Source organism: Mus caroli, chromosome 15 (assembly GCF_900094665.2).
Source record: "Mus caroli chromosome 15, CAROLI_EIJ_v1.1, whole genome shotgun sequence".
NCBI classification, from domain to species: domain Eukaryota; kingdom Metazoa; phylum Chordata; class Mammalia; order Rodentia; family Muridae; genus Mus; species Mus caroli.
In genome coordinates, this window is record NC_034584.1 from 57,383,901 (window position 1) to 57,411,459 (window position 27,559).

The following is a 27,559-nucleotide window of genomic DNA, read 5'->3' on the forward strand; positions in this document are numbered from 1 at the left end:
CTCTCTCTCTCTCTCTCTCTCTCTCTCTCTCCTCTCTCTCTCTTTTTGCCACCCACAAAAGTGAAACCCAGTCATCTGCAGAATCGGCCCTGTGTCTAGAAATAAATAAAGCAGTGGATAATTAAGTGCTGCACACCATGGCTGTTCCACACCAGAAAGCACACTCCTCTCCATCAGATCACTTTGGTTACAATAACAAACATGCTGTAATCAGAAAGGAATTTCGAACATATCATATTTGTGAAATATTTCCCAGACTTAGGAAATTTCAAGGAAACTTGGTAATCATGTTAGCTACCCTCATAGCCTCATCTCCCATCTCACCATTCCCATCCCCGAAATGATTCCTGAGAAATTTTTTATCTAACTTCTACTGACTCCAGCATAAGACATGAAACTTTACTATTTACTTTATGAGTCATTCCACAAAGTTCTCTCTGCAACAACCTCAATGATTAGAATAAACTATGCCACCACAGTCCTACAGGAGAAAGGCAGGGGGCATTTGTCTAGACTGTGCCACTACCCTTCAGGGATGTTCAGTCAGCCTCCCTTAGCACCTGTATCTTTATTTTTTTTTCTAACAAGAAGACTAAACACACAGTTGATTCCTAACTTCTGTATGGTTATTAATCTCAAACATAAAAATTAAGTCTTAACCTTTATATAAAACCATAACTGTAAGAAAGTTATTAATCCTCTGGCCTTTGGCCATAGAGAACAATGACCAAGTGATAGGTGATAAGAATTGACCATGATGGGCAGGGGAGATGGCACAGTAGACAAAAATATTTGTTACACAAACTTGACCTGTATTCATTCAGCTGCTTAGAAACCATGAAAGATGGAAGGCATAAAACAATACTCAAGGTTGTTCTGTGACCTCCACATGCATATACCCTCATAAGGAACATATACACTTAAACAAATTAATATGCATTTTAAAAAAGAGCAACAATATGACTACTTTTATAGTCATTGCTATGTCATCCGAACAAATAAAAAATAAAAGCAGTAAAAGGAATTAAAATTATTGGAGAGGAATTTAGAAAGCTTATGAGGAAAGTGAGAACTTCACAGAAATCCATTTGTGATAATCCCACCATTACACACATTGTTGTAATTTACAGCATGGTAGGAGTATTACAAAGGAAAGTCTGGGCAGTCATGGTTGAAACACTGTGCCATTCTGAAGCCTGAAATAGAGAAAAGTAATCAATTTTTGTTTTCGGGAACTACTTGGCTTCGAATGGTCCAGGAAAACCCACACAGTAAATTCTGAGGCAAAGGCAGTGCACCAGGGCAGTGAGCCAGAAGTCTGGGGCTGCCTCAACTACAAAACCATCACACAACACATAATTGTGGCCACGTGTCTGAATCCGTCAGAGACGTAGCCTCTTCATCCATCCAGTGGGTAGGAACATTCACCCTTGACTTCCTGACTACAGCCAGAGATCACAGAGCAAGAGGCCTTCAGAATACAGGCAAGACAGTTCTAGTTGCCACATGATGAGTCTGATGTTAAGAGTCTAGGCATTCTATGACCAAAAGGTGTCCTTCGCGATTGCTCCATAATTTAATTCCAAAAGCTATGTGCAGAAGTCCAGCCACTCAAAATTTTGCAATCCATGGAAATGCAGAATTAATGTTCTTCCCCTGCTGATTGTCCTCAACTGGCCTCCCCAAAACCTACAGCCCTCCATATGACATTTGCTAATTCTTAGCTAATATCTTTTATGAGGTGACCCTCACTCATCTCCTCAGATTCATCTTTCACATCTCCTACTTTAAAGGCTATCATCTTGTTGACTACATGGCTTCTTGAATACTTATGTTTCCTGTGATTGATACTGTTCCCTTAGCCTGGCTGGCTTTGACTCCTATACAAGTCTGCCTTCTTCCCTTTCTTAACTCCTCAGACCAAAAAAAAAAAAAGTTAGGTTAAATCTCCAGGCTGTGTAATCCCAAAGCACAGTATCCCACTGACCCCAGTCTTCTGCATGGCTGGTAATTAATTTATCATTCTATACTCCAAACCAAAAGAATATTTATGAGGGCATATGCAGGTATGTCACTTTAATTTCAGATAGGCTCAGTGCTTAGCAGAATGACTTCCAAATATCGACATTCAATAAATATCAGTGGGTTATCCATTAAAGAGAGAGATTATTACTCATTGATATTCTAGACAATGGCCCTTCCCCACAGGCCCCTTCCCCTTTGTTCTGTCTCTTCACATCTTCCTGCATTCTCATTGTTTCTAGAGTATATCACTATTGAGAAGAAACTGTACTTTTCATCCCTTCCTTTTAATTTTTTACAATTTAATTTAATATATTATGCACTAATGGTATCATTATGACATTTTCATATAGTTGTTATTTATATCTACCCATTACTGAACTCCCTGGTGTTCCTGTTTCCAACTGGCCCATCCCTTCTCACTATGGCCCCTTTTTTTTGCCTTCTTGTCACATGTCTTCCAATACCCTTTCCTTTAAACTACTTGAGAGTTCTTCCTCCTCTCTCAGAATGCCCTTTCTAATTTCATGACATGGACACAAATGCACTCATAAACACATGGTTTTAAATGTAGGAGATGAGGTATGCATACATGATAGAATTGCATTTAGCCATAAAGAAAGATAAAACTGAGTCTAGGAAGATGACTCAGCATCTAGAACACTTGCTGCTTTTCCGTGAGAGTGGAGTTCAGCTCCTAGCACCCATGCTGAATGGCTCACAATCACCTGTAACCCCAGACCTAAGGGATTTAGTACCTTTTTTCTGCCCTCTGTGGACCTCTGAATGCATGCCACAAAGACCCAGACACACACACACATATGCATAAGTAAAAATAAATCTAAATGTGTTTTTTTAAAGAAAACATGAATAAGGAGTATAGAAGCAGAAATTATTATATTAAGGAAAATTAATCTAATGCATCTCTTCCTTCAACAATAACTCAAATATCACTTTCTACAGGAAGGTCTTCAGCCTGAAATGTCAGGAAACAAGGCATCTCTTCTACCTTGAAACTTGTGTATGTGCCTGATGCAGCGATGACTGTATTGGTTTATTTACATGCCCCAACCTTTAGACCTGCGGACAGGAATCCATTCATCTTGGTTTGCCATCCCTGAGAAGCGTCTGAAAGATGGTGACAATATTAATGGGTATTGAATAAATGTTAATCAACCTCTTTTAATTTTCCATATAAAATCACAAAGTATCTATACAGGTGAAGAACTCTTACTGACCCAGAGAAAGAACCCAGCATACTTTACCCTCTGTGATGCAGTCATTCAGCAAATCTGTAAGGAGTTTGTTCATCCTGGGTGAAAGGAGTTTAGTGAGACAAAAGCTATTCTGTAATAACTATTAACTAATTAGCTTATTATTTGCCTACAATGCTGTTTCTATGTGTTTCCCTTCCTAAGCATAATCACCATTGCTCTTAAAAGCCTTGTGGGAATAAATGTTATTTAATTTTGCCAAGACAAATTGAAATACAATAAAGGTATTCTATAATGAGTTTTAAATTGTCTAAACTAAAATTAGAGAAAACCACCACATTAACAGAATTTTAGTGTCTTTTTTGATAATTCATTGTGCCATCAGGCAAAAGTACCTGTGTATTTAAATAAATTTCTGGTCATTCAGAGTTAATTGGGAAATCACATGTAGGATGGAAAGAGAATCTGGTGAGCCCCCCAGTTGCAAGTCTGATTCTTCTTAAGGGTGGGGCTGTGCTTCCACTCCTCTGCCCAGGCTACTCCTGCAGACTCATCACCCCTCCCTCCTATTGTTGCATCCCATAATTAATCACCCTAAGACTGTGAGCGAGTTAGAAAATAACGCAATGTTGAATGGGAAAACTCATCACTCTCTTCACAGCAATCAAAGCCGCAGTGTGAGGGATTGGGTTGCACAGGAATGGATTTCAGATTAGTCACAATCTTTCTTGGATTACTCAAATTCATATTACAGGTTAAAGTTTCAAAAGAAAAGAGCAAAGTTTTAGAAACTATACCTAAAGTCCTCTCACCGAAAGAGCTTATAATTAAGTTGCTTTATCGAAAACCAGGCCTATTTGGGTCACTGATTTGAAACACAGGAGGCAGGGGTTGGGCAATGTAAAAACAACTGGAACCTAACAGCACCACGCGGTGTCTAAAATCTTTTTAGCCAGTTACCAGCTGAGAGAAGCAGAGACTTCATTTCTCTTAACTTCAGGATATACACTTGTTAAAGACAGAAAGCCAGAACAGTCGCCTGGCCAAGGCACTGAGCAGACTAATTTATATTTGGATACAATGGTGCTTGACACATAATATCTGTTGACATTAGTCTCCAATATGTTTTAAAATCACTCCCTTCTCAATTCTAGGTCATCGTACAATACTCCATATTGAGAAATATTTTGAAAAGCTCTATCAAGTAAAGGGTGGTGAACAACTCCTCCAACCCTCACCCCAACATGCATGTTATTCACTGAGGACTTCCCAAGCTTCATGCTCTTCTCATCTGTAAAAGGAGACAAATATGGTAGAGTCTCCAAAGGATTGTATAAAGACTCCCTAAAGTACTCCACTGAAAATATTTCATACTGATTTATATAGAAGTATAAAGTAATGTTAGCTGAACTGATGCTGAAACATTTTATTGTAATAATTTGGGGGTTCACAACAATTACATTCACCTCTGACATTTTATATACATATGTTATCCATTATGATTACTCTCACTTACATTGTCTCTTAGTTATCTCCTTCTCTTCAGTTTTAGCCCAGTCTGATCTTTCCTTACAAATCAATACAGTCAGGCATTTTTATTTCGTGACTCATTAATTTTAGACATATCTATCTGTATGACCGTGACTTAAAAACTATTCACTGAAGAATAACAAGCTTCTCAGTGACCATACAACTGAAGACAGTGACCATCTCATCCATCGGGAGTCACCAGTTCATTTGGGAGATATAGGGCTCTATGAGTCCCTCTCTGCTCCCTGATTAACCATTGGAGCCCTCTGGTTTTTACAGCTCTAGGGAAGACAGGTGAGATTGTGATTGCATGGCTGTGTCAGGCTCTGAAGACAGCAGCACGTCTTAGCCCACGTCATCATCTTCTACCTTTCATTCTGTCTGCCCCCCAACCCCCGCCCTTCTGCAATGTTTCCTGAACTTCAGAGGAAAGTAGTATGTCTTGTTTAGGACTGAACCTTCATGAGCCACTTCTCTCAGCATCTTGAAGAAGATATGATTCTCTGAATTAACCAGTATTCATGTCAAAGAGAGGATTCTCTGATTAAAACTGGGAGTAATATTTTTCAATATCTATAACCATTGTTATTTAGAGAGCAATTTTATATTAAGGCAATTTATGTAAACAACAGTAGTAAGTTCCTTCCTAGGCCTATGGGAGTTTTGACAGGGCTTACATTGCTAGGCATAGATTCCCTCCTGTGGAGTGGGCTTCAAATCCAATCACTTCCCATGTTCCTGGATTGAAGAATCAATATTGTGAAAATGATCCTCCTGCCAAAAGGAATCTACAGATGCAATGCAATCATAATCAAATGTCTAGGGTTATTAAAACTTATACAGAATCACGAATGACCAATGAGAGCTAAAGTAACCCTGAACTAACTGAAGCCTGCTGGCAGTGTTGCATTTCTGATTTCAAGTTATACTATGGAGCTATAGTAACAAAACCAGAGTGGTACTGTCCCAAAAACACCATGAGGAAGGATGGAATAAATAAAAGAGCTGTCCTAGACAAGAGTCCATGCAACTATAACTGCCCGATTTTTGAAAAAGATGCCAGATATGAACATTGTCTATTTAACAAATGGTACTGGGAAAATTAGACATCAACATTAGAAAAATGAAACTGGAGACTCGTCTACCATCCTTCATAAAACTTAAGTCCAAATGGATCAAAACTAATAACATCAAAGAGGAAGAAGTAGAGGGTATGCTTCAACACCTGACCTAGGCAAGGACTTTGTGAGCAGGGCTCCCCGTGGCACAGAAAGCAAGACAAAGAATAATAAATGGCATCTCATAAAGCTGAAAAGTTTCTGTAGCACAAAAGAAACTGTCAATCAAGTGGAGGAGCAGCCAATAAAATGAGAGGAATACCTTTACCAACTCTAATGCCTAGAATAGAAAGACTAGGCACCAGCTAATCTCCATGCACAGCAGAGAAGACGTGGCATGGCAGGAAGAACAGGGAAACAAATGATCATATTTCCAGGCACACATATGAAACAAGGAGAAAGCAGGAAGTGTGGTGAGGCAAAAAAAAAAAAAAAAACCTCAACAAAACGTATAAACATCAAGCAAAGCAAAAAGCATCATCAAGCAAAAAAATTCACTCTATGGGCACCAGAGAAATGACTTAGTGATAAAGTATGCATGATGCCCCTGCAGAGGATCCAACATCAGTTCCCAGCATCTCTGTTGGAGGACTCATGCCTTCCTGTAACTCCTAATCCAGTAAGTCAGATGCCTAGATCTCCACAAGCACTTGAATCTCCTGTCAGATACACATTCACACACACACACACACACACACGCACACACACACACACACACACATGCACACATGCACACATGCACACACACACACATACTCATGTGCATACACACATTCATACACACACACACACACATACACGCACACACACATACGTGAAACTTAAAAATAATAAAAATAAGTATTTTAATGGGCCATTGAACTAAACAAAGAGTTTTCTAAGGGAGACATACAAATATCTATCAAACACTTAAAAATAGTTCAACATCCTAATCCTTCCAGGGAAACTCAGATTTAAAAGTGCTTTATGACTCCATCCCAGCAGTTAGAATGGCCAATATCATGAATACAAATTGCAGCAAGGGCTGATGTGCATAGAGTCAAGGGAAACCCTCACATACTATCTGTGGAAGTATAAACTAGTGTACTCAGGTCAGAAAACAGTCTGGAGGCTTCTCGAGAAGCTATAAATACAACTATCACATGACCCACAGCACTCCTGGGCAAACACAAACAGGACTCTCAGTTTCCACAGTACTACCTGCCCATTCATGCTCACTGCTGCTCTGTTCCCAATAAGCCTAGATTTCTAGCAACATTTAAATGGGTAATAAATAAATATGGTGCATTGCATGCAATGGAATTTATTCAGTTGTAAAGAAATACAAAATCAGGAAAATTGGAGACAAATGGACAGAACTGGAGAAATTTATCTTCAGTGAGGCAATCCAGACTATGTGAATCTGGGCTTTGAACCTTATTTTTGTATGTCTGACTTAGAGCATCTATAGAAGCAAGGAGGCTATAAAAGAGCCACTGGTATGATACTTTACTTCTTACTACTTCACTTCTTAAAGTAGAAGAAGGATAGAATATAAGTAAAATGACAGTAGGAAGGGGGAATGCTGGGGACAGAAATGTCTAACCAAAGAGGGTTGAAGAGGAATGTGGAAGTCTGAATGGAAAAAACTGTCCTTCAGGGGTTCATGTATTTGAACACTTGGTCCTTACTTAGTGGTGCTGCTACAGGAGTAGTGGATGATGCGGTAACCACACATTATTTCATGTTTTATCCTTGTTGCCTGTGTATAGATGGATATATAATCATCTAGGTTCCAGCTCTTGCTGACACACCATGCCTACCATTAGTCCTACCATGTGTGGACTAATCCTCTCAAAATGAACTGTAAGCTAAAATTAACCTTTCTTCTGTAAGGTTTTGCTTTTAGTTCTGATATTTTATCACAACAACAGAAAAGTAATTAATGGGGTAGAACATAAGAAAAAAAATGAAAGTAGAGATCCTAATATTGGGGTCAGAAGAGTGTAAGCAGGGAATGAGAGAGAATTTTAACCAAAGTGAAAAGTACATGAAAAAGATATGAGGAGATCTATTGTTACCAAAATGTCAAATATAATTCAGAGTTTGAATGGAGATTCCCTGCATGGATAGACTACTGATGAACCTTCATGCAGTGGGCTCTTAAGCAAAAATTCTAGTACCAGGTATGGAATATCCCAGGTGGAGATGTTTCTGTTGTCTTATGCCAGCCTTCTAGAATATAAACCTGAGAGCCACAAAGGGGGTGTAAATAAGTGGTAGTTGGTGATTTCAGGGAATCTTTCAATAAGCAAATTCCAAAGAACCTGTGAGTCTACTGTCACTTAAATGGTGCTTTGTAGCATTTGGCCTTGGCCTTTGCTGGGCTTGAAAGCCAAGCTCCTGATTTCAAGTTATTAAACATTTTCATTTCCCAGCCGCAGTTTTAGAACTGGGGGTAAAGAGGAGAAATAGATTTCTGTTCTCAAGGAATTCACAATTTAGAAAGAAATAAACACATCAAATTCAAAGACCATGATGGGGATAGACTTAGGCTCCCTACACATTTATAGCAGATATGCAACTTGGTCTTCCTGTGGGTCCCTTAACAATTGGAGCAGTGGCTATCTCTGACTCTGTTGCCTACCTTTGGATAGATACCTTTTCCCTAGCTAGGCTGCATTGTCTGGCCTCAGTGGGAGAGGATGGGCTTAGTCCTGCTGCAACTTCTTGTACTAGAGTAGGGCCCAGGGCAGGGCTTCTTAGGGAAGAGGTAATGGGGGAGGGGTATGTGAAGGTAGAACTGGGAGGAGGGGGGAGGGAGCAGTGAACAGGATGGAAAGTGAATAAATATGAAAAACATCCAATCAAATTCTTCCCTTCTCATTGCTCTCAGGGTGTGGATCCCTACTGAGAATTTTTAAAGTCCCATGATACTAGGAAACATCTGGGGGGTTTTTTGCTTGTTTATTTTGTTGTGTTTTGTTTTGCTTTTCAGTAACCTTTCTAACAGTGAATGCTAGAACTGCTTTTGTGTCTGTTCAATTGATCACCAATTCCTTTCAGTGAATCTGCTTTTACAAGTCAGTCAGCCATCACCGGTGCCTAGCTTTGGAAAAACAGCTTCCCACTTACTTGCATCCCCCATAAGCACATCCCTCAGTGTCAGTCAATCAGCAACAAGCTTCTCAGTGAGCCCCTGTGCAGACACAGACAATCCATGCCCCTAGATACCCATCTGTCTCTGATGACACACTCTCTCAGCACCCCATGCTAGATCCACTCTCTACCTCTTCAGGACACTGCATGATACAGTTTAGCTGTCTCTAATTGGGAGCAGTAAGCTCAGCCTCATCTTGTAATTGTCTCAAGAAGTTTTCACACTAATACAAGCTATATATCAAATTAATCCGAGATAAAGATTAAAGGGTACATGAGTATACACACACACACCACACATGCATATATCTAATAGATATTAGAATATATAATATATGATCATATATTCTCATAAAAATATAATATGTATTGATATATGCATATATGTTTATATATATATATGTATATATTAACAGATATAATTTTAAAGGTGTATGTATAAATGCCATGGTCTTTTGTCACATGGGATTACATGTAATAATTATTTTTCACATACTGATAGAATTAAACTTCAGTGAAATAAAATAAAGCATCATCACCATGACTACTGTAAACTACAGAAGCATCAGGACCAACAGCACCATCAAACATAACAGCAACAACAGTACTACCAAGGATAGTGATAACAAGACACAAACTGGACTAGCCTAACTACTGTCACTATTGCCATCCTTATCCAGACAAGTGACATGAATATAGATGATATTTGGAACATAGAAGATGAGGTAAATACTAATGTTCACACCATATAGAGGACACCTAAAAGTCAACAAGAAAAGATGTAGAGGAGAAAGAGAAAATGAAAGCTAACATTGAAAAAGGACTATTTTCTGACAGTCAGAAAATACTGCTTTGAAAGATTCATATCCATATCACATCAAGGCTAAGAATATATTTGTTTATGCAGCTGGTGGGAAATCAAATTCATTCAATGTGTTGGGAAGGATATTTGGCATTATGAATTAAAAGACTAACAACATGCCATTTATAATCTACAGCTCTACTTCCACAAATTTATCCCAAGAAAATTTGCAAAACTATTTTCAAAAGTTTTCATTGTATTGCTGCATTCACCAACGCAGAAAAGGGAACAACTTGAAGATAAGGAAATGAAGAATTGTTTTTAATAAAGCATTATAAGTCCATAGAGGTAAAATGTCAGCTACTCAGCAGTATCTAAAAAATCATGTAAATGCTTATTTATTGATGTGCTTTAAACACATGATACATTATTAAGTGAAGGAGATTAGTATATAGCATTCTATGGATGATATGTCTATTCTTTTATAAAAATATAATTTACACACACATATTCATTCGCCAAAAATATATTTCTCATCTTTTTATTCATTTGTCATGTTATACTGACAAGGAATAATTCTGATATTTGTTGTATAATAATATATTATAAATACAAAGCAGAAAAAATAATATATAATCATCAAGGTATGTTGATAGGGTATAACTCTTCAAAGAATTGTAAATATAGCTGAAATACAGCATATATTAATGTAAAGCAAACATTACCCTAACCTTTTTCCTTTTTTCACAGTTATACCTGTCACATAGGAATGAGAAGTCCTGAAGTAATGATGGCTCCTTCATATTATTTCAATTTTGGAATGGGGAAGCAAGCCTCTATACTTATAAATCAATCTGTCACTGGAGAAGGATGCCCTATGGAAGGAGTTTACTCTTAGATGTGGCTTGCCTCTACCAAGGAAAGATCTTGAAAAGAGTTCAAAGCCATCTAGGTATGAACACTCCCAGAAGCTGGGAAAACTAAGTTCTTCCCTGCATAAAAAAGTATCATTTTCTTCTACAGCAGATGACTCAGTTAATGTTGTTTATCCAGAGTGGCCAACAAAGTCCTATTCCCTGGTCCAATTTAAATGGGCATTTGGACACACAGATCAGTAGAAAGGACATAGCTTTCGTTAATACTCTCCTCCACTCTCCCCAGAAAAGTCAATTAGATATCAGAGACAAAGAATTCTGTTATTTGTCACAAACAGAAAACAGCATTGTAGACACAGGACACGTAAAAGAGGTTAAAAAAGAAATCTAAAGTGACCAGAGGAAATCTGCCTTGGTAAGACAAAAAAGAGTGTAAGAAATAAATTATTAATTTATGTAATAAATTTAAATAGTTATGGAGAGTTTGGGGATAAGGAGGATTTGGCAATAAAGTTGAAATCACTAGGGATTGCAAGCTGGAGGACTTTATGCTGGAGTAAAAGTTTTAGATATTTTCTTAAAGGCATAATAGAAAAGCCAGTGAAAGAATTTTAAATTAAGAAAAACTATCAGTGTCTCTTTTTAATATAAATATGAGATATCTTAACATATAAGACACATTTTTATTTAAATTATCTATTTATTAAGAACAGATTCTTTTTAATTACCTTTTTATTAGATGTTTTCTTCATTTATATTTCAAATGCTATCCCCTTTCCTAGGTTCCTCTTTGAAAATTCCCTATGCCCTCCCCCTCCCCCTGCTCCCTACCCCACCCACTCCCACTTCATGGCCCTGGCATTCCCCTATACTGGGGCATAGAATCTTCACAAGACCAAGGGCCTCTACTCCCATTGATTGCCAAGAAGGCCATTCTCTGCTACATATGCAGCTAGAGACACGAGCTCTGGGGATACTGGTTAGTTCATATTGTTGTTCCTTCTATAGGGCTACAGACCCCTTCAGCTCCTTGGGTACTTTCTCTAGCTTCTTCACTGGGGACCCTGTGTTCTTTCCAATAGATGACTGTGAGCATACACTTCTGTATTTGCCAGACACTGGCATAGCCTCACAGTTTGGTGGTTCCTCAGAAAATTGGACATAGTACTATCAGAAGATCCAGCAATACCTCTCCTGGGCATATATCCAGAAGATGTTCCAACCGGTAAGAAGGACACATGCTCCACTATGTTCATAGCAGCCTTATTTATAATAGCCAGAAGCTTGAAAGAACCCAGTTGTCCCTCAATAGAGGAATGGATACAGAAAATGTGGTACATTTACACAATGGAGTACTACTCAGCTATTAAAAACAATGAATTTATGAAATTCTTAGGCAAATGGATGGATCTGGAGGATATCATCCTGAGTGAAGTAACCCAATCACAAAAGAACTCACTTGATATGCACTCACTCATAAGTGAATATTAGCCCAGAAACTTAGAATACCTAAGATACAATTTGCAAAACTCATGAAACTCAAGAAGGAAGACCAGCCGGTGGTGGCGCACGCCTTTAATCCCAGCACTTGGGAGGCAGAGGCAGGAAGATTTCTGAATCCGAGGCCAACCTGATCTACAAAGTGAGTTCCAGGACAGCCAGGCCTACACANAAAAACCCTGTCTTGAAAAAACAAAACCAAAAAAAAAAAAAAAAAAAAAGAAGGAAGATCAAAGTGTGGATACTTCATACTTTATTCCTTCTTAGAAGAGGGAACAAAATACCCATGGAAGGAGTTACAGAGACAAAGTTCAGAGCTGAGACTGAAGGAAGGACCATCGAGAGACGGCCCCACCACTATTGCATATACCAACAAGATTTTGCTGACAGGACCCTAAAAAGATACATTTTCAAGTGAAAGTTTTTAGATTGAAGCCCAAGGAATGGATTTAATATATAGATAGGATATACACAATTCACTCTTGTGCGGAATGAGCTAGAATATGACCTCTCAGGCCTAATAGAAAATTAAAATTGATATTAAAAATAACTAAAACTTAAGTTGTATGTTTTCAGTTTTAGAATTATAAAGTTAATAAATACACCCAGATTTCTATGCAGGTACGCTTGTACCTGCATTTCCTTATGCTTGCAGATTCACTCAAACCTAGTTGGTAAAATATATATGACAACTATTCTCATTCTGATATAAACTTAGTTTTAATTATTCCCTAAACAATTCAGAATAACAATTATGTTGGCACTATTTACATTGCATCCATATAATACAAAATCTAGCTATACCATCGCTAGATATTATCCCAAAGGACTCTGTATCCTATGAGAAGTACTTGCTCATTCATTCATGTTCACTACTGCTATGGTATGTAAACAGCCTAAATATCCCTCAACATGTAAAGAGATCGCCAAAATGTGGCACATATATACAATGGAAAATTATTCATCTATGAAAAAAAAGATGCTCATAAGTACAAGGGTGGAGACAGACACAATCATTCTGAGTAAAGTAATCCAGACACAGAAAGGGGGCACTTACCACGTGTCTTCTCTCATGTAAATGCTAGACTTGAACCTTTAGAGATTATTGAAATTATAAAAGAGGATGGCACAGGTCAGATACAAATGCAATGCCACTTATACAATGGTCATGCTTTCTTTGGGTATTTTGGGACCAGTTTCCTACATACGCTGACCATTGGTATCATATATATTATGCAATTATTTTAAAGACAAAAGTGGGTGGTGAAGGGAGAATGTGACTCAATATAATTTGATTATGTTGACTTCTATTCTAATAGCTTATAGTGGGGTGTTTTTACTTATCCAACTAATTGGCACTGGAGGCATAGTGTGAATTACATTATGCTGAATGGTGTGAATACTGACAACATTTAAGGTTTGACCTTTCCCTCAAAGAGACCACAGTTCAGCTCAGTTCAGATACAGGTAGAATACTCTATGAGGCACAAAAATTCCTTCATTCAAATTCATCAGCTGTACAGGAACTGTGTAGGTATGATGCAAAGGACAAAGGAGCTTGAATCTAAGTAGTTTTTAAAGTGGAGCAAAAACAATTCAATTGGCAACTGCCCACAAACTTGCCCTAAATACATTAACTAGAGGAAGGAGCCATTACAAAGTCCTAGTGAGGTAAGAAGTTTTGACCTGTGGTAGAAACAGCAATAGAATGACCTTGACCAGTGGCAAATGCTTTAATTCCATTTCCTGATGGAATCATCTGATCTTGATAATGCCACCTACTCTCTTAAGGACTCCATCAGCTTTCTCATGCAGTCATGATAGATGGTTGAGAACAGATCTGTGCCCTTTGCTTAAATGGCTCGAAAAATATGTGAAACATGTATTACAACAAAAAATACCCAGGATTTTCTTTCTTCTGAATTTGGGTGGAAATTAAATGCAATCCCTGTGTGCTGGCTAGTGTTATGTCAACTTGACACATGCTAGAATTTTCAGAAAGAATGGAACCTTGATGGAGAAAATGCCTCCATAAGACACAGCTATAAGACAGTTTTCTTAATTACTGATTGATCAGGGATGGCCCAACCCATTATGGGTCGTTTTAGGTTCCATAGAAGGCAAGCTGAACAAGCCATAGGGCAAGCCAGTAAGCAGCACCCCTCCTCCATGGCCTCTGCATCAGAGCCTGCCTCCAGGTTTTGGCTGTGTTTGGGTTCCTGCCCTAACTTCCTTTGATGAACTGTGATGTGGAAGTATAAGCCAAATAAACCCTTTTCCTTCGACTTTCTTATTTGGTCATGATGTTCCATTGCAGTAATAGAAACCCTGCAAGAAACACCCTGCAACTGTCCAAAATTTCTACCAGATCTACTCTTCAGTCTATCGTATAAGAAAGGGGCCCTAAAGTAAGCAAGGCACTCTTAGTAAGTTGAAGAGATTGACACTAGAGTTCAAAGAGGTTTATATTGCTAGAATTAGAAAAGCAAACTACAGAGTTGAGAAAAATGTTAAAGGCATCTGTAACTGCTCCTCTGAGTCAACGGCTAAATATAAAGGCAAATGTATACTCACTAATTCAAAAGACATGACTTGTAGTGATAGACAGATATATTCAACAATACAAGAAGCAAACTGAACAACCACCAGGAAACTAAGAGCTACAAAACATTACAAGTGTTCAGAATCTAACCAATTCCTCTAAAGTGTTTCTACAGCATGTGGAAATGATCACAAAACTACAGTTAGTTCTCACAAGCTTGAAACTAGCTACAGTAAAGGACAATTTATAAGAAAGGCTTAAAATGAGCCAAATCTTAGCCAGCAGCCAGGGCAAAGTTAAACACCATTCATTAAAAGACAACAAAAATATTAAGTAATACAAAATATGAAACTATCACAGAAATGAACATATTTTTTTAATTAATGGAGAGCAAAAGACACAGAAAAGATGAAAAGCCAAGCTATATAATCAGTATGGGAGTCTACCAAGAAATAAACAGATGAAGAAAATGTGAAAGGTATATACAAGGGAGCTTCATTCAGTCATAAAGGATGAAATTATGTAATTGGCAGGAAAATGGATGGAACCAGATATCATCATAAGCAAAGACAGACAGACCTTAGGAGGCAGACGCTACATGGTTTCCTTCACCTGTGGAGCCTAGATTATGTTTAATAAATATTCATATACTCATAAGCATATGAGACATGAATGTATTAAGGGGACTGGAAAGAAGAAGGGGTGAGCAGAAGGTGGGAAAACAATAAATAATGGGGTGGAGATAAACACTGTCCAGAAAATAAGGAATTTTCTGAAGTGCCACTATGAACCTTACTACTTGTATAATATAACTACGTGATAATAAAAAAATCTAAATAAATGAAAAAGACATACTTGTAGCTCAGTGGCAGTACCTAATGTGTACAAAATGCTGAAGTTCACCCCAGTACAAGATCAGTCATGAGAGAAATAAAAATCAAGCAGAATATGCCACTACATATTTCATAGAAATGTTTTCTAATATCAAGACCATTTTTTATTGAGAATGAATATAACTGACAACCCATACAATATTGGTAAAGCAAAATGCTATAGCTATTGTGGGAAATGTTCATGTAGGAATATGTTTATATATGACTCTGAATAAGTATTGTTTGTTATGCAGTTCCAGAATTACATAACTACATAGTTACCAGCCATGAATGAAAACATATGTCCAAATGAATATGTACATGTGAATTATCATTCTAGCATTACTGGAACCAAAATTGAAGAGGAGTAAAAGACTCCATTCATAAGTAAATAGATGAATAAATCTTAATATATCTTTGTCATGATGTATTACTCAGTAATCCAAATCAATTATAAACACAGGAAAATAAAATAAAATACAAGGAAAAATTAAAAGGGGGGGCTCTTATACCCATTCACATTGTGCAGAAGAGGCAGAAAAAAAAAGCACATGATTCCATGTGAAATTAGTATGACATCCATGATCTACTGATACAAATTCTAGGGACTGAGTAAGTCAACTTCATGTGACAGACAGCAGATTTGTAAGGGCCTTGAGCCCAGAGCTGAGGGATCCCAACAGAGGGCATTTAGGGTGTAAAGACTGTTCTATATTTTGACTGTGCTGACAATTACATGCAATTAATCAAAGTCAACAGAGGACTATGCATGAAATGAGCACTTGTCATATTTAAATTATGCCCCCATTATATCTGATACAAACATTTCAATATATTTATTTAATACCTATTGAAGGTCTTGTGTTGAACACCATAGGGGGGAATATAAATTAAAAATATTAAAAATGGAAGCTCTATTCTTGTTAAAAATTTACTATGTACCAATCACCAATCTAAGTCAATTTGCACATGATGTGTAGCATACTGACCACAAAGAAATCCTGGAAGAGGGGGGCTATAACTAGACCCATTTTGTAGACAAAAATCTAGGGTAAAAGTTGACCTGATATCTAGCATCATGAGTACTTTAAAGGGGAGAGCAGAGGTGCCGTCATGTTTCCCGTAGGCAGACTACCTAAAGGCACACAGTGTAGAGAGAGCACAGGTTCATGTCTGCTGCTTATACTTCACTAGTGCATGTAAGATCTTACGCCAAAATTTGTGTTTCCACTTGATATGTATGCTGCTTCTCTTCACTTGTTTGGACTATCTTGCATGTGACATTTTGCAATAAGGCAGCATTTGATGTTGCTTTCCATGTAGGGCTTCTTGCATTTGGCTTCTATATACTTGTTTTCATTCCAATCACTCACCACTGATACTTGATTTTTAGAATATTTTGTGCTTTCTGCCTGGTATGAATCTCTCAGAGGAAGTCTATGGGATAGTGTTCTGAATAGAACAGCTTCGTTTTCTTCTCCATCCAACATTGCCTGTCCCAGTGTGGCAGGTAGAATGCTGTGGGTAGTGAGCCAGCCTGCATGCATGCTAACAGTACTGGGAGATATACCCTGAGCTTGCATGCATTTCAAGAATACATGAGAGGAAATGTCACTGTTACTGTGTTTTTCTCTAGAGTCCAGGTGTTTAGGGCAAAGTGTAACAGTGTTGTGGTGAGACCACATGTGTCAATGAGTATGTGACTAGTCGGAGCTGCATGTTTTCCATTAAAACATGTTTTCCATTAAAATAAAGGTCCTCACATTGACTAATTATTAAGAATTGCTATGCTTTCTGGGTTTTATCACAGAGCTAATGTATCAAAGTCTCTCATGGGGCTTTCAAGGTAGCTCAGCAGGTAAAAGCACTTACTGCCAAGCCTGATGAACTGAGTTTAAGCCCCACAACACACATGATAGGAGGTGGGAAATAACTCTTGGAACATTGGACTCTGACCTGACTCCCCAACACATACACACTAAATAAACAGATAAAATAAATAAAACTTTTAGACAAATTATAACACACTGGAACATAAGAGATTGGCATTATGCTTGGTATATACCACTGAACTTTCACCTTTATAAATATCCTGCCTTCCAAAGACACCATCAATAAGACAAAAAGCCCACCAACAGATTGGGAAAGGATCTTTTCCAATCCTAAATCCAAAAGGGGACTAATATCCAATATATACAAAGAATTCAAGAAGCGGGACTCCAGAAAACCAAATAACCCTATTAAAATGGGGTACAGAGCTAAACAAAGAATTCTCAACTAAGGAATACCGAATGGATGAGAAGCACCGGAAAAAATGTTCAATATCCATAATCATCAGGGAAATGCAAATCAAAACAACCCTGAGATTCCATCTCACACCAGTCAGAATGGCTAAGACCAAAAGTTCAGGTGACAGCAGATGCTGGCAAGGATGTAGAGAAAGAGGAACATTCCTCCATTGCTGGTGGGATTGCAAGCTGGTACAACCACTCTGGAAATCAGTCTGGCAGTTCCTTAGAAAACTGAACATAATACCGGAAGACCCAGCAATACCTCTCCTGGGCATATACCCAGAAGATGTTCCAACTGGTAATAAGGACACATGTTCCACTATGTACATAGCAGTCTTATTTATAATAGCTGTAAAGAACCCAGATGTCCCTCAACAGAGGAATTGATACAGAAAATGTGGTACCTTTTCACCATGTAGTACTACTCAGCTATTAAAACAATGAATTTATGAAATGCTTAGGCAAATGGATGGATCTGGAGGATATCATTCTGAGTGAGGTAACCCAATAACAAAAGAACACAAATGATATGCACTCACTGATAAGTGATATTAGCTCAGAAACCGAGAATACCCTAAATATAATTTGCAAAACAAATGAAACTCAAGAAGGAAGACCAAAGTGTAGATACTTCATTCCTTCTTAGAATGGGGAACGAAATACCTATACAAAGTTTGGAGCTGAGACGGAAGGAAGGACCATCCAGAGACTGCCTCACCTGGGGGTCCATCCCATAAACAACCACCAAACCCAGACACTATTGCATATGCCAACAAGGTTTTGCTGACAGGACCCTGATATAGCTATCTCTTGTGAGGCTATGCCAGTGCCTGGAAAATACAGAAGTGGATGTTCACAGTTATCTATTGGATGGAACACAGGGCCCCCAATGAAGGAGATAGAGAAAGTACCCAAGGAGCTGAAGGGGTCTGCAGTCCTATGGAAGGAAAAACAGAATGAACTAACCTGTATCCCCAGAGCTCGTGTCTCTAGCTGCATATATACCAGAGGATGGTCTAGTCGGCCTTTAATGGGAGAGGCCCTTGGTCTTGTGAAGATTATATGCCCCAGTACAGAGGAATGCCAGGACCAGGAAGTGGGAGTGGGTGAATTGGGGAGCAGAGCAGGGGAGGGTATAGGGGATTTTGGGGGAGGAAACTAGGAAAAGAGATAATATTTGAAATGTAAATGAAGAAAATATCTAATTAAAAAACACCCTACCTTCCTCTAAAGAAAAATAGAATCTCTTGAAGACCACTTCCAAAGGGGAGAAAATTGGCTAGTAAAAATTCTTGGAAATCAAATGTTGAAGTTTTCAGAAATTAAACCCAAGGTTAGTCTTTAGTGAGAAGGATTTGCCTGTGGTTATGGACATGGTTACTCATACCTGCTTCGAGACTTAACAAGTATTTGGATTCTAACGTCTTCTGAGGTCAGCTCCTAACGTGACCATCAAAACCTGTATATAGAACACTTCAGGATTCCTATGCCATTGTTTAGAAATTCTCATAAGACATGCTGCTTTCTAGATAAAACATCTCATCTGTGTACAGCAGAGGATCAATATTCTCCATGGTTCAGATAATGCAGACTCCAGCCATTGAAAGTACACTGTGGCATATCAGAGCTGGGGTTGACCTCAGGGATCACTAAGTCACTGATGATGATGATGATGATGATGATGATGATGATGATGATGTGGTTTGGGGTTTCCAGAGCTCTATGAGTCTTGACCCAAACACCCAATGACTCACAAAATGGAATCCAAAGGGCACTATGAATGTGCAATGGGACCACATTTATGGGTTGACATAAAAGGCTTACTCAAAGCCATTTAATGGTATAGAAAAATCAGGGGTGGGGAATTCAGGCTGAGTTTACAATGTGACTCAGCAATTTATTACTAGAATGATCCCAAGTAAATTTCCAGTCCAGGTGACATTTGTTCTACCTTCTCAGCAGACTCAGTATAGAGTATAAATGAGATTACAGCATAAGTCTATGCCTACATTGCATGCATGCTCTTTTCACATTTTACTTGATTTCATTTCATAGGAAGGTAGCAGTAACATTTACTACCCCTGAAAATGTGTGCCAATAGACTGAATGACTTGCTTAAGTTCATTCGACTAATAGTTGGAAAGAATTAGATATGGACCCAATTATGAACCCGCAAAGTCTCTGCTTAGTATCCTCTGTCCACAGGTGTGCTAACACTTTGAAGCTATAAAACACAACTCAAGTAACAGAATGTCTGGTTATCTGCCTCTCAGTAAGAACAGGCATGTTTCCTATGCTTTGGACACCCACTTTCCCCTGATTGCTTTAAAAACTCATTTTAGAGTCTGTTGCCTGGTCACCAGTATCTAGAATTTTGGTTTTGAGTCAAGTATGTTTTCCCCAAACTTTCTGAGCTTGCTGTCAAACCTATTAGCTCTGTTAGATTTTTGTTTTCATTTTTCACTTCATCTAACCCAGTTTCAGTAGTTTTCCATGAACAAAAGGATTCAGAGACCGTCTGGATGCTTATTATAGGCTCTGAATCCTGAATTCAACGACCCCCGCAAGTACCACTGCAGCCCCAAGAGCCTTGTGTTAGAGTCTCATTGATTGAAACCAGCCAGATGTTTGGAAATTGAGATGCTTGCCCACAAGGCCGCCAAGGAGCCTCCACAATGTGAATTCCTGATAGCGGCAAGAATGTGAGAAGGGAGTGAAAGGCCTCATAAAATGAGCAAACAATAAAGGGATGATTATAGGTGTCTCACTTCAGCACTCGGGTTGGTAGGTGGGCTTGCCTGAATGGAGTGTGAAGCATTAGTAATGAATTTAATTCTCCCATTTGGGAAATGATGGTATCTGCTTTCAGGATAACAGAGGCTGTACTACCTTCAAACAAACAAAAAAAGGGGGTGGGAGGGGGGACTGGAGAGACAGAGGTGTTTGAGAGAATGGGGCCATTTGTGATGACAGGAACTTTTAGGTCAACCTATCAAAAATGAGAACCTCAATGTCCAGTGGAAAAGCTAAAGCAGTTACAGTGAACTGACATTGACACAGTCTAAGTTTCTACTTTCTTCTAGGAGACATGGGGGCTATGTATTTATCAGAAATATTTGTTTACAATATAATAGAATAACCCTCTTTTTATTTCTGCATGTGTATTCTCCACCTAGCATGTGGATATGAAGGGCAGAGGAGTGAAGGTTAAGAAGAAAACAGACATGGTAGAAAGTCTTCAAGCTAGGCAGCTACTAAATTCATCTGTTTCACAAATACCTATTTGCCCTCTTTTTTTTTTTTTTCTGTTGCAATAATAAAGACCATGACCAGAAAGAATATGGGAAAGAAAGGTTTGTTTGACCTCCATGTCCCCATCATAGTCCATTCGTGAAGGAATCCAAGCCATAAACTCAAGCAGGATAGGAACCTGGAGGCAGGACTAAAGCAGAGACCACAAAAGAATGCAGCTTACTGAACTGTGCCCATGGCTCACTCCACTTACATTTTTTTTAAATACAGCTCTCAACAACTTTCCCAGTGTTGCAGGATTTTCCCTGTCCAATCACATTAGGGCAGTGGGAAGCCTGTGATTGGACAGGAAAAGGAAAGTAGAGCTAGGAGTTCAGGAGACAGAGAAGTAGCAGGAGGAGAAGCCAACATGGATGTTGATGGTCAGGAAGAAGATCCTGATTCCGGGTGGTTTTAAACCGCCATAAGGAACTAAGATTTTCACAAGGTTAGAATAACTGGGGTAAATAAAGCTTTTATCACCATAAATTGCTTTACCAGAGCATCTGGGGGACCCATCTTGGGTTCCCGGATTCCTCTGAGACTGGTCTGCACAGGTGGTGTGAGGACTGCAGAAGCTAACAGCTTCTGAGACAGGTGGAAACCACAGAGCTTCTGGGACAGACTGCATTTCGGGCTACAGACACCCGGGCACCCTCCCTGCCAGAGGAGAGGCATCCGCCCTGCCCAGGAGGGCTTTGACACAACATCTGGGGGAGCCATCTTGGTTTCAGGACTCCGCAGAGACTAGTGAAAGTGTGGACTGCAGAAGCTACACAGATTCTGGGACAAGCCCTGTTTTGGGCCTTCATCTTCTGCCAGGAGGCAGGTCCAAACGCCAGATACCTGTCCACCTTCCCTGCAAGAGGAGAGCTTGCCTGCAGAGAGTGCTCTAACCACTGAAACTCAGGAGAGAGCTAGTCTTCCAGGTCTGCTGAAAGAGGCTAACGGAATCAAGAGAGGAACAAGCTCTAACCAGAGACAACTATAACAACTAACTCCAAAGACGACCAGATGGCAAAAGGCAAACATAAGAATCTTACTAACAGAAACCAAGACCACTCACCATCATCAGAACCCAGCACTCCCACCTCAGCCAGTCCTGGGCACCCCAACACACCCGAAAAGCTAGACCTGGATTTAAAAGCATATCTCATGATGATGATAGAGGACATCAAGAAGGACTTTAATAACTCACTAAAAGAAATACAGGAGAACACTGCTAAAGCCTGATCCTATACCACTGATAGACTCACTGGGTTATGAAAAGAAGACATGTAGTTAAGGAGAGGAACAGGAGGGAGAGCCAGGGTTAATTGAATCAAGACATACTGTGTGTATGTATAAGATTCTCAAAGAAAGAATAAAAATGACCAGGTCCTAACAATTCAATTCCAAGGAGCTTGAGTCAGAAAAAAAGAAGTCACATGCCAATCCTCACAGAACCAGATGAGATCAAAGAAAGAGGCAAAGACTTTAAGGAAGACATTGATGGCCCATCAATGGCCCAGTGGAAATTTTTTAAAAGGATTTTTGCCGGGGAAGAAGGGCCTTAAGTCCTTCCCCCTTCAAATATGATGTGGTGTGACTCAGAGAGGAGCCCTCAAATGACTTCCCACATCAGTTGGAAAATTAAAAGATGAGGGCTAGTGTCCTAGTCCCCAGATCTGGCTGGCTTGTTGGAATCTAAAACGGGCATCAAACTGCTAACACCTTGAAAAGCACTGCAGTCTCCTGGCTCCACTTTCTTTTGCAGTATCATGTGCCTTTGAAAGAGCCGGGGGGTCAAAAGAACTGTTTGCTTCTAATTGTCTCCATAAATTTTAAAAGTGTTATTACACTGCCGTGATTAAGAACTGGTAAGGGTAGATGTAAGAAGATAAGATCAAGCCCATGAAGCTTAACAGTCCTTGGCTGATTGTCACCCCCCCACCCCCACCCCTGCCCCAAGAAGAAATAATTCTACCTAGGACTCTAAAGCACCTAGATTCAACAGCACTTTATATTTCCTGCCATAAAATTCCTGGACTGAAGCAGCTGCTGGCTAAAGTGAGGACTGCACAATAAGCATTGAGGACTGAACCCTACTACCTGGCCTGCCAGGCTCAAGAGTCAAGAAGATAGACAGATCTTATTTCTATGCAAAGAAATGTGCCCTTTCCCATTTGTATTTCACACACTGGAGTATTCTCTGTCTTTACGTGTATGTAATCTCATCTTTCTATCCTTCTTTTCTATCTTTCTTCACCCACCCTTTTCTTCCTTTCCTTTTCTCTCCCTTCCCCCCTCCCCCTCCCCCTCTCTTTCCCCCTTGCCCCCTCCCCCTCCCTCTCTCTGTCCCCTTTCTGTGGAGCAGAAGAAAAATGTTTCAAAGAGACACACCTCCTATAGCCATCAAATGAACTTTGTGAATGCTTTGGTAAGTGTGTAACAGTGCCAAATATTTAACCAATACCTGACATGTGCCAAACCAGACTTGAATCTTAGCCAAAGACACTTCATTTACTTCTAATTTTCAAGGTACTCATTACTATTTTTGTCACATAGAGGGAGAAACTGATACCAAAAGAAGTCACTGGATTATTTTCATTATATCACACAGTTATAGAATATTCATATACATTTGGCAAGAGTGAAGAATATATTTAATGGTTTATTGATTGATTTTCAGAGCCCTAAAATCTCCATAAAGCAATAACTAGAAGCCACTTGAGTTCAAAGAAGATTCCAGGAAAGATGGACCCATTGTATTCTAGACTTCATAGCAGGGCATATTCCATGTGTAATGACAATGGCCATTATGCTAGGTAATATAAATAGTATATTCTACAAAGTTTTGCTATCCAAAATACTGAAGGCAACATTTACCAATTTCAATGTTCAGAGCATTTTGGGGGCAATACCACTGATCGGTCAATTCAAGTAGTAGTGACTATATGAAGAAGGGTTTCTGATATATACTAATATCAGAATATTATACTAGCACTGTGTCTCTTCTTGCATTCCAAGAGTTTCCAGAGACAGCCATGGAGCATTAACCAAGCAACTCACTTAATGTTACTTGTCAGCAGAAGTTTCTCTATGTATTGAGTGAAAAGTATCCACCACATTGCATAGCATTACACATTGAAGTATTCTCTAACTTTACGTGTATTTAATCCCACCTTCCTTCCTTCCTTCCTTCCTTCCTTCCTTCCTTCCTTCCTTCCTTCCTTCCTCCCTCCCTCCCTCCCTCCCTCCCTCCCTCTCTCTCTCTCTCTCTTTCTCTTTTTCTCTCTTTCTCTCTCTCTCTCTCTCTCTCTTTCTTTCTTTCTTTCTTTCTTTCTTTCTTTCTTTCTTTCTTTCTGCTACAAGCAAAGTTTAATAGGTCGCCATAGCAGGATCACTGGAAGACAATAGTATTCAGAATAATGCAAACTTTGGAAGGTCAGTTTAAGAAGCTTCAGAGAGGAAAAATATTATCAACTAATATAACAACCATTAGTCTATTATTTGGAGGGGAAGATAACATGTTTTCTTCTTTTCTTGTCATAACATATGGTGTAATGCAAGTGAATAAGCTGACAATATTTAATAAATTTATTTTGAGGAGTAAATCTCAAGACTGAATAAGCTTGAGTCTCTAGTAGAATCAAGCCTAAGTGCACAGAACCCTCTTTGGGGAAGCTATAGAAACCACAAAGCTGAACATTTGCAGTGAAAGATGAATCAGGTAAGAGTTGTGGTCTGATATAGGACCAAGTAGTACATATTGTATCTGAGCTTTGTATCAAGATAATGACCTTCTGGAGTGAGCAAGGATACAGGAAATAGAGAATGAAAGCTGTGAAAAAGTAGGACCCATTCAAAGACTGGGATTTTGTAGGCCAATTAGTGCCTTGATTCTCTTGTCACATTGTTCATCAAAAGATGGCTTTCTGTCGGCTGCTTCATCATAAACAGCTGTGTAGAAAGCAGAAACAATTCCTAGCTTGCCTCTGGGTCAGGCATTACTGTACAGCACAGAGAATAGCATAGTTACTCAAAAACATAGATGAAGAAGACAGATGTTCTGGGTTTCTTGTATCCATTCTACCCTCTTTCTTTCTACAATCTATGTCTCTCTCGTGTAGTTAATATAAATGGCCCCACATTCTGGCCATTCCTGGGAGAAATATCTCCAGCAACTTCCCCCTCCTCACCCCCAGGTAGAATAACTTTATTATTTTGAATATTTAATTTGCCTCAAATTCAGGGCTGTGTATATTACAGGTACTGTTTTTGAGAAGTAGAATATTTCCAAACTGCACTGAATTCTCACATGAGAAGCTTAGTAACCCTATTAGGACTATGGAAGGGAGAAAGGCTGTTAGGGTCTGGGGAGAGCATATGCCTGAAATAAAAGTGTCTAGAAAGCTTGCTGCAGTTGCACCAAGGAAATCTATTTCATATCCTTCTCTTGATTAGCATTCTAATGGTTTCTGACTCAGGTCTAACAGCTTGGAGGGAATATTCTAGGCAATTGTGTAAATAATACAGGTTTTTTTTTCCTGTGTGCCCAAATGTATAATTAAATGGATAATGTTACAGACCCCCAAACCCACTAAGGCCTGCTGTCTAAATGGAGAGCTTTTGAAATTTCATCCAATCCATGGTTACATGATACAGTGCTTTTATGGCCCGCTGGGCAAATGACTAGTGGTTTGGAAAAGGTCTGAAGGCATATTTATAGTAGAGCACTCAATGATGTTTGGAGGGCCGGTAAAATTGCACTAGTAAATAACATGAATTATACAGAACCAGCTCTTAATGTATATGAATTTCTCAGCTGCAGGATGTGTGTCGACACAAACACACGTCATCTCCTTGATATATTTAGGCATTGTGGTTCAAATTCTATATGATCAGATGGTATGGTTAAACAAAGTCTAAGGAAATATCCTATTCCTGAAATCCTATTACTATATTCAGAGTATCTAAAAGCCTCAGAGGATATGACTTCTATTATTATTTATAAAAATGTGCTTCACCTTGAACCAAATTTTGTGTGTCTATGTCTAGTCTTTCACTTATAAGTACAAATGAGTCCTCCAAAAAATAACTACAACTCAGTGAAGTGCTTGGAAGTCATAATGAGGACAAGGTTAGAAGAGTTCCTACACATCCCATGAACTATGGACTACTTAAAATCAAAACCTGGGTACTTGCCCTTCCCTACCAGCAATGTGAACCCAAATAGCCTCCTCATCCCCTCAGAACTTCAATATCATGATATATAACAAATAACAAATTTGCTTTTAACCCACGAACCTTCTTGTGGTTGAAGAGGGTGGTTCAAAAAAAGTTTAATAATATATAATATCAGCACACAATGAGCATTTATAAAATACGTTGTTTTCATAAACTGTGTTTTATATGATTTTACTTATTCAGCAAATAAAATGAATAAATGTATTAGGAGAGTTAAAACACTAAGATGCAAATGCTTGTTCTATGTTAGTGTGCACATTAAGGTAAAATATGAATAATTAATTCAGATACACTGTAACACATGACAGTGGAGAGCATGTGGAAGAGGGTCATTGGATGGGGAGGATCATCATACCTCTTGGATATGAGAGTTAATATTAGGACCTGGTAAGAGATGTTTGGGAGAAGATGGACAGAGAAGAAAAGCCTGTTTAAATCAGGCTTTTGCTGTCAAAAGGAAAAAGAGAGAGAAGGGGGTGCAGGGAAGACTTCCACACATAAAAAGCTGAGACCAAAGAAACTAAAGACTGATTGCCAGGAGATGAGTAGACTGGATGAAATTTGTAACGGGAATGGGCTGACTATACAAAGATTTGCAAAGCTATTGGAGAAAAAGCCACGCAAATTTCCCAGCTAGAGGCATGGCCTCCAAACCCTTTTGTTTACTCTCTGTGGGCCTCGTTCACAGGAGGCATGGCATCCCTTATATTTTCCCCTCCTAAGCCTGGGCATCAGCAGCTGCCTCTCCTCAAGCCAGGCAACATGACCTATCCTAGCTAATGCTTTCCCACCCACCAGCATTTTGAAGACTAGAGAAGGCTCTGTTTCAGATACACTTGAAATGTAATCTAAGAAGTACCCCCACCTGGGAAAAGGAGACCCACAAGCTCAATCCATTTCCTAGTTTAATCCTAGATCTCTTTCAAATTGAGAGCACTGCCCATTAGTGGGTCTGCCAGTCAGTGAGGAGAGCTTTGATCAGCATTTCTTTAGATTAAATAGGATAGGATAGAATAGAATAGAATAGAATAGAATAGAATAGAATAGAATAGAATAGAATAGAAAGGAAGGAAGGAAGGAAGGAAGGAAGGAAGGAAGGAAGGAAGAAAGAAAGAAAGAAAGAAAGAAAGAAAGA

General features: G+C 38.9%; 1 long non-coding RNA gene across 1 annotated transcript in view; it reads right to left on the reverse strand.

Moving 5' to 3' along the window:
• Positions 1 to 2,900: 2,900 nt before the first annotated feature.
• LOC110310019 overlaps positions 2,901 to 27,559 on the reverse strand; it is a 55,806-nt gene continuing 31,147 nt past the window's right edge. Inside the window, exons 3-6 of the long non-coding RNA XR_002379792.1 lie at positions 5,444 to 5,504; positions 4,475 to 4,527; positions 3,288 to 3,334; positions 2,901 to 3,150 (exon numbers count right to left, since the gene is read on the reverse strand). This is a non-coding gene — a long non-coding RNA (uncharacterized LOC110310019). The remainder of the gene's footprint in view (positions 3,151 to 3,287; positions 3,335 to 4,474; positions 4,528 to 5,443; positions 5,505 to 27,559) is intronic.